This window comes from Carettochelys insculpta, chromosome 7 (assembly GCF_033958435.1).
Source record: "Carettochelys insculpta isolate YL-2023 chromosome 7, ASM3395843v1, whole genome shotgun sequence".
Classification (NCBI taxonomy): Eukaryota; Metazoa; Chordata; order Testudines; family Carettochelyidae; genus Carettochelys; species Carettochelys insculpta.
The window spans coordinates 2314564-2329921 of NC_134143.1; the positions used below are offsets into that span (position 1 = coordinate 2314564).

The 15358-nt window shown below is 51.9% G+C and overlaps 4 non-coding genes across 4 annotated transcripts; 1 reads left to right on the plus strand and 3 right to left on the minus strand.

Moving 5' to 3' along the window:
• The first annotated feature begins 4033 nt into the window (after positions 1-4033).
• On the plus strand, positions 4034-4106 carry TRNAK-CUU (transfer RNA lysine (anticodon CUU)). Its single transcript has one exon. It is a non-coding gene; the product is annotated as a tRNA-Lys (tRNA).
• Positions 4107-7232: 3126 nt separating this feature from the next.
• Positions 7233-7305, minus strand: TRNAV-CAC (transfer RNA valine (anticodon CAC)). The gene has a single exon. It is a non-coding gene; the product is annotated as a tRNA-Val (tRNA).
• Positions 7306-8121: 816 nt separating this feature from the next.
• TRNAI-UAU (transfer RNA isoleucine (anticodon UAU)) lies at positions 8122-8195 on the minus strand. The gene has a single exon. It is a non-coding gene; the product is annotated as a tRNA-Ile (tRNA).
• Positions 8196-11837: 3642 nt separating this feature from the next.
• On the minus strand, positions 11838-11910 carry TRNAR-UCU (transfer RNA arginine (anticodon UCU)). Its single transcript has one exon. It is a non-coding gene; the product is annotated as a tRNA-Arg (tRNA).
• Positions 11911-15358: the final 3448 nt, after the last annotated feature.

Consider the following 15358-nt stretch of genomic DNA (forward strand, 5'->3'; position numbering starts at 1 on the left):
CCTTGCAAGCCTGTGTTGGGAGGATTGGTTTGGTGCATTGTGAGGACTGAAAGTTGTTGTGGTCTCTTCTTGTGTTTTGTTGCTCTCAGTGTTTGTTCTTGATCTAGGTTCTTTTTTGTGGCCTATCTGAGCAGCAGGGGACATGCCAGACAGCTGTTCCAGGTAAGAAACCCCTCTTCCTCTACACTCGGGCCTCTCTGGGAGCCCCAAGGTTTACTCATAAATGAGTCTTTTGGGGCAGGAGTCACTGCATGGACTGCTCATTCTTTCATTATCAAGGCAAGTTCCTGACCTCTGGCTGTGGGTCTGGGGTTAACCTGGTTCTTTCATGGCTTGCTTTGGATGCTCTGGGCCAATGCATGGTGCTCTTCAGCTGGGATCTGTCGGGGCCTTTCCTCTGCTGTGTTGGTCCTTTCTTCAGCCACCACTTGTGTGTTCGATGGAACAGAAACCTGAGCCTTGCAGGCTGGGAACTGATCTCAACTGAGGGACAGATTTCCTCAGTGCTGGCACATTTGCAGAGGAAAATTTTAAGAGATGAAGTCCATTTCAGACATCCAGGGCAAACCCCGAATGTTCTGGAGATGGAGATGAAAATATATTTTCCTGAAGAAAACCACCTGAAATGGGCCACCTCTTCAGCTGAAGTCAAATGCTCCACCTCTGAGCTCTGCCCCTCTTTACCAGTGGAAAATGGTGAGAGTTTTGTTACTCTGTGGAGGCAACTCTATCTTTCTCAGAAGGAATGTGGACATGACAATCTGGCTGGCCAAGGAGTGCAGGGTGCCAGTCAATGAAGAGTCACAGGTGCCCAGAAAAGATTCAAACGACAGGTCTCAGGGTGAAGTGGACAGCATTTAGAACTCTGAATCTTTCTATCTCAGTTCAAGTCAAAGTGAGACCTCCTGGTAGCACAGAGGTTTGCTGGAAATTTCTATTTATCCAGGGTCTTGGTTTTCTTATCCACAGGTGCACCTAAGTGAGGGCTTTTTCCTCCTGCTGGATAAATGAGTCCCACCAGAATGTCTCCTCCATTATCTTACCTTTTTGGGAACCTCCCAGTAATTGGCCTGCATCCCCCACTGGTTCAAAGAGCTCCCTTTTCATGAAAGTAAAGGGGCCTTGGTTCTATGTTCATCTGATTTGCTCTAAGGGAGGCCACTGCTGTGGCTGAAACCCTCCCATCTTCTCCTCCCATGGAGCCAGCCACTGTTTTACTAGCGGGACGGGGCCCCTCTGAAGCTCCACCATCTTCCGCCACCAGTGGCACGACAAACCTGCACTGGGCTTTGTTGGAAGGAAAACAGTTAAGCTAGTTGTGGACTTTGTTGTCACTCCACCAGTTCCTGCTGGTCTGTTCTGTCCCCTGGTTCAGCAACCCACCGGCCTGGCCGCTCTCTTCCTCATGCAGTAGCTTAGAGCTGAAAACTCAGAAAGCAGAGCCCTGGAAGGCTTCTAATCCCACCTCCTCCAAGGGAAGGAAGGGAGTGTCGGGGGGGGGAAGACTCAGTCTCACTTCTTGAGGGAAGGTTGCAACCCAAAGACATTACGAAGATTTGTAGTTACGGCTGATCAACCCACACCAGCAGGAGAATGAAGTCCCACCACCCTGAACGTCTCTGAACCACTTGTGTAGAACAGCCAGACACTTAGACACTTGAATGTCACTGAAGAGGATTTCCAGAATTCCACAACAACCTCTACAGAAGAGCTGGGGGCCATGACTGGCTGGGGCAGTGGTCTCCTGTGTTTCTCACTTCCCTGATTCCTAGAGCTTTGAGTCCAGCAGAACTGGGGAGAAAATGGACATTAAAGAAAACTACTGGAGCTGCTATGGAGGGCAGGTGCCACTTGGCAGGTGCTCCTACTGCTCTTTCATGTGGGAGGTGTGTGGTGCAGTGCTAGCTTCTGGGGGGCTGGCTTTGTGCTTTGGGAGTCTGGGTCCAGGCAAGCCCCAGCCTCACCTGGTCCAGACCCACTAGGAAGCCTGTCCCTTATGTAGAGGTAGTGAGCATAAAGCCTTCCTCTGCCACATGGACTGGAGACCCTGCCCCTGGTTGGGTGTTTTTGGACAGCAAGAATTTGGCCGTCAGGTCAACAGAGTGGGGACAGGACAAGAACCTTGTGATCAACAACATCTCCTGGGATGGGGAAAGGCTGGCCAGGCTGGGTCCAGGGCCCAAGTTCTTCTCAGTCAGATGTAGTAAGTAGCCAAGCCAGAGGAGGGATGGAGATGGCCAAAGCCCCTTTCCAACAGGCTGGCCAGCCTCACCACATGTGCATGCTGGACTCTCCTCCCATCAGGGCTCTAGATTGCTCCCTGCCAGCAAAATAGACGGTGGCAGGGCCTTCCTTACCAAAATGCTGACTGCACAGCTGCATAGGGCACCTCAGCATTTCCCGTTTCATTCCATTCATTGCAATGGGAGCTGGGCACCTGAGACCCCAGCCTCAGCCCTGTGTTCCTTCTGTGCTGTGTGGGCCATGCTGCCAGGGGACAGAGAGGCCCTGGAGATGCCAGAACTGCCCTGACAGGAAATATTTCCTAATGTCCAACCTCCTTTGCTGCAATTAAAGGGGAATTCAATTTAAGTAAAATTAAAGGGGAGGATTTTATGATTTGTAGCTGTATTCTCAATTCGATAGATTGATTGATTGATGTTTGGAATCTATCTAACTGTCTATTTATTGGTCATTACTCTGGCCAGATTAGGGATTGGAGAACTCACTGCTCAAAGAATTAAATTTAAGCTTGAGAGAGAAATAAAATTGTGAAATGTGCAGACCTGAGCACAGAGATGTTCTGCATGTGAATTATGATACAGACCCACAAGTGTGAACTTTGGGTCCTTTCCCTTCCTGTCACTGCATTAATGTCCTCCAAACACCCCAGGGGTGTGGGGCTTTCTCTAGCCCTGGGCGCCTTCCAGTGCAGACCAAGTGCCTGTCTGGTGTGCGCTTTGGTGCCACGCTCCCGACTGCACCATACAGGAGGCCTGTGATCTGCAAGGAGGTCAGATGAGATGATCTCTGCAAAGAGCCTGTGGCACAGAGCAGCCTCTGCTGTTCCCATGCGCAGCCGGCTAGAGCCCCAGAATGTCCCTGAGTGAGTGGGGGTGACACAGGGGTAGCAGCTCAGCCATGCAAAGGGGCTGCCAGGGGCAGGACATGAGCCCTGCTGGCCAGGGGTAGGTGTGGGAGTGACATCACAAGGGCCTCTTACAGCACCTCAGCTGATTGGTTAAAAGAAGTTGGAAGTGATGACCTCACAGAGAGGCCATGACAACAGCCACGCGGGACAGGCTGCAGGGCAGGTGACATCTCAGACACCCCCGGGGCTTTGCCGCAGGGACTCTCCTTCCTCAGCTCTGCCCACGAGGCTGGAGAGGAATCAGGGTGAGGAAAACGAGCATGAGGAGGAGCCTCTTTGTCCCGTTCTCCTGCCCCATAACTTACTGCGCTGGACGACCGACGTTCACCTGGGGCAGGTCAGAGCCTGATCCAGCTGATGCTGGGCACATTGAAGGCAGCGAAAACACTCGGTTAAGGTGCTGCCCTCCCCAGTGGAACTGAAGAGTGAATGAATCAGGGTCCTGCTTTGTCGTCCCATCGCCCATTGTTGTGAAGCACAACAGTCTGTGAGCCACGAATGCCCCTTTCTCTGGAGAGTCACTAACAGGCAATTTACCACAGAAAACTCTCTGCAAATGTGTGTTCAGTCTTCATGAAAAAGAAACGTGTTCGACTGCCTGCACCGGCTCTGCGCTGAGATCAATGGTGTCAGCGTTCATTTGTTGTGCAGAAATGGCCGTAGGTGCGTGAGGTGTTCGGGAGATGTAGCAGCACCAGTGAGAGGCTCGGCCAAGATTCACTCCAACCGTCTGTTTTCTTTGCATCTCACCTCCTGCAGCCCAGATAACAAAGACTGGAGTCCGGCCCTTGTCAGCACTTTGCCCCACACATTTGACTTTTACCCAGCTGACAGGCACATTTGACTCTTTCTACTCTGCGTCCGGCATTAAGGAGCTCTGTGGCCTGGCTAGCTCAGTTGGTAGAGCATGAGACTCTTAATCTCAGAGTCATGGCTTCAAGCCCCATGCTGGGTGCTTCTTTCCGTGCTCTGATGTTCTCAGCCTACTGAACAATTCTCAAACAGTTTTCACTGATGTCCGGGCCTGAGGCAGGAAAAGGGTGTTCCTGTCCTTGGCTCTTGTACAAACAAAGACAGCACAAGGAGGATTGGTATAGACATTCTGCAGCCCTCTACTTGGAAGTAGTGGGGCCTGCCATGGCAGGAATCAGCTCTTAAAGCTGCAAGGACCTGAAGCCCGAAGCTGAGACCATGCAGGCAGCAGCCATACCATGAGGTGCTCCTCCAGAGACCAGATATCAGCCAGCCCCTGAGTGCTCCCAGGACTCCCCCACCAGGCCATCCCATGGCTCTCAGGCCTCCAGCCAGTGGAACAGGAAGGGGGGCCCTTCCTGCCCTGACTCTGAGCTCTGTGACCTCTGGAGTGAGGAGGAGGTGCTCCAGGTAATGGGAAGCAAGCAATGGAATGCAGAAGTGTTCAACCAGCTGGGCAAGGGCCTGACCACCTGGGGTCAACCTTCCTGCCCACCTCACCATATCAGGAGTAAGGAGTTGCAGCAGGGTTATGCCCAGGTGTAGGACTTGGCCATCTGGTCTGGGGGCTGTCCCCACCACTTGCCCCTATTACCAGGAGCTCAAAGCCACCCTGTGCCCCAAGGGCACCTCCTCTCCCCTGGCCTTCCTTGACATCATGGCTGAGGAGCCCCAGCAGGATGTGAAGCCTGAGTCAGGACCAGAGCCCAGCCCCACACCCCCAGGGCCAGAGCAGGGACCATCGGCCCCACCATCCAGTGAGGAGGCTGAGCTTGTGCTGGACATCCCCTCCTGCAGCTCCAGGCAGACATCTGCCCAGTGGTCATTCCCAGACCATGGCGGTGGACTGTCAGGCACATCCCCCACAGGGCACACACCCCCCAGGGCATGACCCCCACATGCCAGGGCCTGGGCACACTGCAGCCCCACAGCTAAGGCCACGGCCACCAGCACCCATCAGCTCCCTCACCCTCAGACAGCCCCATGTGCCCCATGTCACACCCCCACCATGTAAATAGTTAGTGTATATAGTTATCCCCCTATTGTACATAGTTAGTTCTGATGGTGTTTGTTATGTTCCGTGGTCAGAGCTGAGCTTTTTGGTTGTTTAACAAGGAATCAGATTTGTTTTTCACACACCCCGCCACGTGTTACGTGTGGGGGTGGAGAGCCGGTGGTGGGGGCAATGGGTGTGTGGTTGGGCTGGTGTGCAGGTGATGGAGGCAGTGAGTGAGTGGTGGGGGCGGGTTGCAGGTGGTGGTGGGATTGTGCGGGGGGGGGGGGTGTGCACCTGAGTGGTGCTCACTTGATCCCCCAATCAAACTACTCCCATAGGGGCCTCCCAGACTTGGACCCACTCTTGGGGGGGGCTGATGGCTACGGGCAGCAGCCCAGCTCACCTGTCCTCCTTTGGGCACCTGGAGGTGCAGCTGCTGGTACTGACACATCCATGGGATGGCTCTAATGCCACAGAGCACCTCAGGACAGCTTAAGAAGATGGGAGGACCATGAGTACATGTCGCCAGAGGACTTCCATAAAGAGCCCCCCCGCCCGTGGCCTGGCTTCTCCCCTCCACCAAACCCACCCCCAAAGCAGCATGCATGCCGAGGCCAGCATCACAAGGTGGTAGAAAATTGGGCAATCCCCAAGTGGGGCCTCTTAACAGTGGGGCTCCTTTTACCTGTGGGACAGGAGACATGTCCCAAAGAGGCATCCCCAGCTGCTGAGAAGCACAGAAGAACTCAGGGTTTGCCCAGGGTGGCACAGTTGAATGGAGACCTGCCTCAGGGCCTGTTGCTGGTGCTGTGGAAGAACCTATTGCAGTCGGGGCATTGAAAGATTCATTCCCCATGGGCAAGTATCTGCTCTTTTCCCAGCTGTGCACTGCCCAGCCCAGCCCAGGAGCTGGGAGAGACCAGAGCCCCTGATTCAGCCTTGGGAACAGGCCCTTCCTCAGAGGCAGCTGCCCATGTCACTGGCTGCAGCTGACACAGGGCTGCCCCCACCTTGTCCCCATGTCTGTCTCGGGCACTGAACCACTGCACCCTGGCTGCCGGGGACTGAGGTGAGTCTAGCATTGCTGGTCGACACTGGAGGTGGGCTGGGCCCTGTCAGGCAAATGAAATCATCCCACCACCCACTTCTGGAAGCTAGAGCTCAGCTCTGCCTCACAGAGTTGGCTTGTGCTTGGAGTCTGCCCAGCATAGGAGCTGGGAGGCAGCCAGCTCAGCCGTGCTAGAAGAAGCATCACACAATAGGACTGGAACTCAACAAAGCTCAGCAGGATGGTGCCTATAAAGGTTCAGTGAGGCTGGGATTCAAACCCTGCAGAGCACAATGGATTAGCCGTCCATCCCCTTCACCACTCGGCCACCTCACCCAACGTACCTGGAAATTTTTCATATGTCCCAACTTCAACCCTGCCAGGAAGTCTGGCCGGGGACCCAGGATGGGCAGGTTTGGCCCAACAGGGCTAAGCTCACTCCTGTCCCCTGCAGTGCTGCTTCCTGGGATGAGCAGGGCCCTGTGGTGCTCTGGTGGGGAGCAGCACAGCCCAGCCATGACCATTCTCTACTCTGGGGCTGGGCCCTGCCCCAGCTCTGTGCATGTGTCCCTGCTGGGTGGGTACAGGCCAGGGCCATGAGCAGGGTCAGCAGCTTTTGTGTCTCCTCCAGACATGCTCTGCTCCTTTCCAGCTGCTCTGTTAGAACAGCAGCTCCAGCTTTATTGGCCCCTTCTCTGCCACGCCTGTCTGTGAGGTAGGGAGCTGCTGGGAGGCAGGTTCAGGAGCAGGCTGTGGCTGGGAGGGAACACGTGGGATAGTGCTAGGGGCACTTGCCTGGCACAGCTTCTGTTAGAGGAGGGGCAAAGATAGTTCTGTGGTTCCCAGCCAGTGACATCAGTGAGGGAGACCCCTTCAAGTACGTGCCAGGAGAGAGCTTCTGTGCACGAGCAGCAATGCATCTGCTGGGCTCCCCTCCTGGACAACAGGGTCTGGTTCAACTTCTTCTGTCACATGGGTGTTGGGCTTGTCAGAGAGAGAGGTTACAGCAGAAAGAGATGAGCCCTCAGGGGCATAAGAGAAAGCAAGACAAGCAGAGGAATGCATGCTCTTGCCTGGTTTTGAAGCAGGGACCTTTTGCATGTGAGGCAAATGTGATTACCACTACACTACAGAAGCTGTACTGGGTTTGAGGTGTGATCTTGCCCTCTGGTAAATTGCATCCTCAAGCCACTGCTTGCCCTGCCACATGCGGAGGGGGGACCTTATGGAAATTGAGGGGAGTCCTTTACTGGCTCAGCTGCTAGAGGAGAGGGAAGCAGCTGCACTCACGCCTGGGACTTTCAAAATCAGCTCTTCCAGAATTGAGGTCCCAAGTGGTTATGCAAATGAGACATGCAATATTTAAGTCTGCAGCTCATTTGCATTTCTTATTGGCCACATTTCCATGCCACTTCCAAAAGGGCTGGGCAGTGTAGCCACAGCCTTCCTGTGTAGATGCTCCACAGGACTTTTTGAAAGAGCTGCGGCTTTTTTGAAAAAAGAACTCTCCAGTGCAGACATAGCTGTGGGGAGAAAAGTAGAAAAGCAGAGCCAGGCTCCAGCTGAAACATTTGCAACAGCTTATAACAAAGACATGTGTGTGTCTATAACAGAACACTAGAATTCTTTTAACAACTACAGAACATACAAATGTTTAAACTCCAGTTTTCTTCTCTCTCTTCACACTTGCTTCAAAAAAAGTAATTCTCAGCACACTGAAATGTCTATCAAAACGTTCCCATAAGAGCTATTTACTTGGGCCATGGCTTCACTTTTGAAAGGGAAATGCTTAGAGGCTCTGCCATTCCACACAGAGGAGCCAGGAGCACTGAGCTTTTAGCAGCCCTCCGCACATAAACAAAATCATCAATATGTCTTTTGGGGGGTCATAGCTAACATGCACAAGGCCACATCCTGTCCACTTGCAGGGGGCCCCACGGAGGGTCAGCAACAAGGCACCACTGGGATTTCAACCCAGGATCCCCTACTTATAAGGCAGGTGCTTTAACCAGCTAAGCCATGGTACCTGCTTCTAGCTCAGCTTTCCTGTCTGCCCACACCTGACTCCCACCAGCCCCACCTGGGCCTGCTTCGCTCTCCTGGAGTTTAGATCCTGTCAGACAGAGCAGCTGGGGAAGTTTAACTCCCAAGGGGGAGTGACTGTTTCCATAGGTCTGCACTCAAGAATTAGGTGGTGTCACTCAGGGGTGTAGGAAACTGTCCCCCACCTCTGGAAGAAAACAGACCTACTCCAGTGCTCAGATTGTCATGGCAACCACAGGGGCTTCCTGGTCCACATTCCCTTGGGAAGGTCATTGGCCAGTGAAGACCCAGAGGACAGGTGTCCTGTGACTGCTGTACTGGGGAGGCTGTGGTCAGTGCTGGAAGCTCCCTAGAAAAGCGGAACTGGCGACATCTGAAAGATTAGGTCATCATAGCCCATGACCCAGGTTAATCTTTGTTTTAAACAGAAATGTTTAAGGCCAAGGAGGCCGGGGCCCAGCAGCTTTCGAACCCAAATGGGCTGTTTCTTTGCAGGGGGCAAAATGTAGGAAATGGAAGGGGGCACTGGAGAAGCTTCGCTCCTGGCCTGACACTGCCTTGGAAAAGAAGGAAAAAAGACACCACCTCTGTTGGAGAACATGGGCATTTATCCCAAAGCCTCTCGCACGCTTAGTGAGCGCTCTACCAATTCAGCAAATTCCCCTGTGTCTGAGCATAATTTCTGACTCACCGATCTTATTCCAGAGGCCAAAACATCCCTGTGGCCGCCCATGGCTACGGCAAAGGGTCGCAAAGGCTGTGTTTGCACAGCAGTGTTGTTCCTGAATAAGCGATTCCAGAAGAGGTATTCCAGAGTTGTTGATTCCCATATAGCGCAGCTGCACACAACGTGGAGTTTCAAATACTGCTCTGCTATTTTGACATTCAGCATCTACAGACAATGGAGCCTGTTTTGAAGCTCCTGTTTCAAAATAGCTATTTGAACTAGCTCCAATCATTATCCCAGGAGATGCCCAGCCAAGACTCTGCTCTCTCTCTCTCTCTCTTGCTCTTGCTCTGCCTCCTTTGAGCTCCTGGCCTTACGCAGGAAAAGTCTCTTCTTGTCCTCAGTTCTAGAGGGGAAAAATTGGTATTTCTATCACCCTCATAGAGCAGAAGAGGATTTTCTTCTCTTCAGTTCGATCCCCACATGCCCTAAGAGGGCAGAAAACAACCCTTTGCCAGCTCACTGTCCTCCTCAGCACTCTGTCGTGTTATGTCTTTCCACATCAGCTCCGTTTGTGCCCTGGACCTATAAATGCTCTTCACATAGCCAGGAAAGGAGAAGCTCTGATTTTGAGCTATTCACTTACACAAGGACAAGGGTTCGAGCACTCTGCCACTTGAGCTAACTCCTCTGCCTGGGAGCCCCATAACAATTTGGGAGGCCAGGCTGGCAAACCCCGCGATGGCAGCATCCGGGTCCCCAAGCCGCACAAGCCTCTGGAGGAGCAGGGCATTGATTGCATGGACGACCTGCAGGGGAAGGACATGAGAGAGCACTGGTGAGGGGTGTGTGGGGTGTGTCTGGCCCTCACCCCTGGGCTTCTGACTGCTGCTACGCTGCCTGTCAGTGCTTCAAAGTCAGCAGCTTTGAAGTTCCCAAGGTGGCCATTATGATTATGAAGTGCTACATATGCATCACAGCACCTCATTAGCCTCCTCCAGCATGCCTGCTTAGCACGCCCCATTGGCAGGAGGGGGCTTGTATGGAAGCACCCAGAGAGGAGTTACTGACACTGAACGCAAACCCAGCAATACCTGTTGGATGACATGGCATCTGTAAGTAGGTTCTCCCCTTCTTCTTTGTAATCACTGCTGAGGCTCCAGGCAGATGGGAGAAAGCTGCCCTTCATGCACAAATCACCTGCGTCCCTTAGCAGCGGTAGCTCTGTGGGTGGGAGAAGCCAGGTCTGTGGGAGGCAGCTGTAGGGTGCACCTGGAGAGAGAAAGTAACAGAGAGAAAGCCGTGCTAGTCTGTATACTATCCAAACAAAAAAGCAGTGTAGTAGAACTTTAAAGATTAACAAAATAATTTATCAGGTGAGCTTTCATGGGACAGACCCACTTCTTGAGACCACAGCCAGACTGGAACAGACTCAATATTTCAGGCACAGGGAACCAAAAACAGCAATCAAAGTTGACAACTTCAAACTCTCTCAGACAAAGAGTTAAGGGGAACAAAACAGACATCAAAACATTCCTGATTCACAAACCAGTTAGTCTACATTTTAATGGAGTGGGCCATTCTGTTAATGACTTAAGAGTTTGCATCTTGAAGAAAAATTTTCAGTCTGCTTTGGAAAACGAGACTGCTGAACTCTTTTGTATTCAAATTCGACACATTAACATGTGGTTTGAACTGGGATGCAAATTTTCTGAGATACTATAGGGGCTCTTTTGTATCTTTGGCTTCATGTAACTCTTGACTCCCACGCCCCCATTACTCTCTGATTTGCTGACCTTGATAATAATTTTTTTCTGATTTGTCAACCTTGATTACTATTTTTGGTTCTTTGTGCCTTAAATATTGAGTGAGTTCTGCTATGGCTCTGGTCTGAAGAAGTGGGTGTGTCCCACAAAAGCTCACCTAATACATTATTTTGTTAGTCTTTAAAGTGCTACTTTACTGCTTTTTGTTCCAGAGAGATTAAGTTTAATTAAACTCCATTTGTAAAACCACTCTGGACATGGGGAGGAAAAGGAGCTGGGGAAGCCGGGTTTGTCCTGCAGGGGCCTGAAGATCAATGACTCAAAAGCGAGTGTCTGTCACTTGCGTACAGAGGAACGGCAAAGCCCAGGGCAGGAAGAGGAGAGGGCTTGTGCTGCCAGCGGGAGAGAGCTCACTCCATCAGTCTCCTCAGGCTGAAGGCAGGTAGTAACAAGAGTCTCTTGGGTACCCACAGCTTTGAGTCTCTACCTTTCCCACAGTGGCCTATTTTCATGATCTGCTTCTTCTCAAGCAACCCCTTTCTCCTTCTCCACAGCCCAACTTCTGTCTGATACCTGCAGGATGTGGCCACACGAGCCTCTCTTTTACAGGGGCGATGGGAGTGCGCCACTTCAGAAGATGCTGTGATGTGGAGGGGTATGTGTGTGTGTGTGAGTGGCTCAGAGAGGGTGTGGGGCTCCTGTTGAGGGTAACCTGGTGACCAGGTAACACCTTTGAACTGCAGACAAAGGGGGAGGTGGAGCCCAAGGAGTTTAAATTGAAAGTGGGAGTTGGGAAGCAGTTAAGTCTGGGCTGGAAGGGAGAGAGACAAAGGAGGGGGCAAGGACTCAGCTCTGGGGGCCCTCAGGGCCTCCTCTCCCCAACATGGATTGGACTGGCTGTCTCTGCCTGCTGTACCGACTCTTCTGTAAGATGCTGTGTCCTGTCAGCTCATTAATGGGCTCTTCTCCTGCAGAGCAAGAGTCACTCCTGCCTGCAGAGCTTCAGGAAGCCGAAACCCCATCACAGATTTGAATGAGGTAGTGATATGAACATGCAACAACTCATTTGCATAAATGGAACCTCTTGCACTTCAGAAAGCACCCCTGGCACAGAGTTGCCCAAGTGACCCTGTCTGGTTTTGAAAGCTCACATTATGCTTTACCTTGAGACTGACAGGAGAGAAAGAGGGCTTTACCCCAGGTGGGATTTGAACCCACAATCCTTGGCTTAGAAGGCCAATGCCTTATCCATTAGGCCACTGGAGTATGCAAGTAAACAGAAGCAATGAGGGATAAAATTCTCTCAAAAATGTACCTTTCTTACCTTGGAAGACAAGAAATTTGCTTTTTCTTTGTGTTTGTTCTTTCTTTGCTGTGAATCTGAGAAACGCCCAGGGACTAAATGCAGTAGCAACAAAGGAGTGACCCGCACCCAGCTAGATGTTAAGTTACCATCCCTGGCCATTCACCAGGAAGGGACATGTAGGCAACAGGTTCACAATTGCCATGAAAGGCAGCTGCTCAATGGGCTGTTTGCCCTGAGGTGCCTGGCTCTGAGACACACTGAGGATCTTTCTGGCACCCAGAGGAGCGTGTAAAGTAAGGGACATTGACATGATCATTTCTCCTCTCCTCCTGTACCTACACTGAAGGCAGCAACAATGTTGGAAAGACAAAGAAGCCTTTGACGTGGCCTAATTGGAAAAGCATCCCAGGAAGCACAAACTGCTGGAAGTTATGGGGAAGGGAAACCTTCCAATCTGGCTCAGCATGAGAACATTTAGGAATGAGACTGGAATTTCTCTTTTCTTTCTCTTGAAACAGTTCTGGACTCCTGCACCAATATCACCTCGAAACACATGCAACTGATCTTTTTGTGGGGAATAAATGCTTTTTAATGTTTCATCGAAGCTGCTGCAGTTTTGATTGATGTTTGGGGAGTCTATGCAATGAAACATGCAGGGAACTGGGCCTGTTGACCTCGTGAGGTCCCTTCCACTCCATGAAAGAGACTGGAGGATAGTCACCCCTTTGATTTACTGAGGGACTCAGGAAGGAGCTCAGTCTGATAAGAGGGTCTACAGCTGTGCAGTGTAAGCCTTTCATCTGAATGAAACAGCAGCAACCAGGACCTTCTTCAACATCGAGAGGTCCCTTTTCATTCATTTCACATAGAACTGGCTCAAGCCCCCACCCAGGAGCCTGGGAAATTTGCACAGCCCTGGGTGCCTCGCAGGGGCAATGCTTCCCCACTCACAAGCATAGAGTCTGAGTGTAGAAAATGAGCTTTTCATGAAAGAGGCAGAAAAGTCATATGGCATAAGCTTGGGAAAATACCACACCCAGAGTTCACAACCAAGCCTCAAGTAAGTATCCCAGCTCAAGCAGATGGAGCAGCGCCCTTTGCCTCTCAGGCTCAGCCGTCCTATACTGGAAAGAGCCAATCCACACACCCAAACTTCCTCCCTACCCACTTCAAATGCCCCACTTCCAAGTCTTCCCAGCCCCTGCACTCCCTGACACATCACTTTCGACTTGTCTACACTCGCCCCTTCATAAAACGAAACAGGAAGAAGGGACATTTGAAGAATAGGTGGTTCTTTCGACAGCCCCCCCACCCCCACACAGATGGTACAAGATTCAAAAGTGGCACTTTTCAATCGCCTTGTGCTCCATTATGCTTATGAGGCACTGCATGTTAATGGCAGCACCTCATTATCATCTTCCGACCTCACTCATTACCACGCCCCTTCCGAAAGGAACAGGCTAGCGTAGACATGGCCCTTGGTGCATTCCCTCACTGAACTGGAGGTAATGCAACCTTTGTGCTGGGCCGGCGTTCCGCATCCCCTGCCAGCTGCCCACCTGCCACTCACACCTGCTGGCTGCTTCTCACACCAGATGTCCCTCTCCTATCTGGTGGGTTTTGCAATAGACAGAACCCTGTGTTTGAAGCACTCCAGGGCTTCAGCTACCAGCTCATAGGGGATTTCAGTTCACACTGGTATTCAGCTCTGCATCGAGGTACAGCATCTCGGTATTCACCAGGATGAATTCTAGCAGAATAGTTATTGACCCATTTTTAGGTCCACCTTCTAACAGCAGGGGGAAGAAATAGTCAAACCAGTTTTACCTCTGTATAGCCCAAAGGCTTCCAGCAAGCTGAATCAACCACTATTCCAACCCTTTCTCACTTCATAAGGCTTCCATGAAGGGATCCCTCTGTAATCCATATCTTACACAGCAGTCATGACTGCCCTGTAGCCCACAACAACTTCAAGCACTGGTGAGATTCCACAATTCTTACATTGGGTAAAGTCATAAAATGTGACTTTCCAACAACAAGCTATTTACAAGAGATGAAAACGCTTTGCTTCACTTGCTCCCATCAGGCTTTGTTTTCAAGGCATTACATGGGCGCACCTTTACATTTGAGGACACATTCCCCAAATCCTTCAGCACTATGAAGCTCCTGTTGGCACATTCTTTACAGTAAGAAGAAAATCTCTGAGAAGCAGGAGATTAGCTGGTGTCTCCCTGCAGAGAGTTCATGAGCAGGGCGGGGTACCATACATGCAATTCACCTAGCTGTGCCTCTTTGCACTGACAGCCGTGTGACAAAAGCAAAAAGGGGCTACTTGCTAGTGTAGGGAATGTGGCAGCAGGAACGCAGTGCTGCTGAAGGCTGGGAGGAATGTGTCTCCCAGAGGTCATCTGCATGAGAATGCAAAGGTGTGCATGTGTGATACCTTTCAGGCAAAGCCTAATGGGTAGCAAGTCAGCCATGAGATTTGGTCTATTGTAAACATGTGGTTGTAAAATCACAATTTAAGCTGACACTTAATGCGGGAGTTGTGAGATCTCACCAATGCTCTGGGTTGTTGTGGGGGACAGGGCAGTCGCCATAGCTGTGTAAGACATTAATTACACAGGGCTCCCTGGTTTAAAGTGTTGTAAGCAAGAAGGGGAGGGGCACTGGTTGAACCAGCTTGCTGAGTGCCCTGGCCCTGGCCCTGGCCCTGGCCCTGGCCCTGGCCCTGGCCCTGGCCCTGGCCCTGGCCCTGGCCCTGGCCCTGGCCCTGGCCCTGGCCCTGGCCCTGGCCCTGGCCCTGGCCCTGGCCCTGGCCCTGGCCCTGGCCCTGGCCCTGGCCCTGGCCCTGGCCCTGGCCCTGGCCCTGGCCCTGGCCCTGGCCCTATAGCTCTAAGCCTGGCTTGTCTAACCCTCCCCACCTGTTGAAAGGTAGTGCTGGATACTGGGGTGTTTGTGAAACCTTGTATGAGACATACCAGGAGCTAAAATCACAGAGCAGAAATCACAGGATTCTGCCTTGGAGTGATCCAAAGCAGTTGGGTTGGGAATGACGATGGCGGGAAGCCGGTAGGAGTAGCGGCAGATGATGGTGACCGGCGGGTGGCCAGTAGGAGGAATGGAGGATGGTGACTGGTGAGTGGCCGGTAGGAGCAGTGGCAGACGACAGCTGGTGGCAGCAAGGGGAGGCTGCGGACAAGTGGACAGCTCATACTGCCCTGGTGATGTATCTGTGGGCTCTGGGTTCGGGACTGCAAGGCAGAAGGTACACCCTGTAACTGTGTGTGGGGTAAAGGGCCAAGAGCCCCAGCAAGAGACTGGGTTCTACTGCATATGGGGGTGGTATCTGTGTGAAGGCGGTTTGTCTCTTCTTTGCTTAGATATACTGCATCTGTCACTGTAACC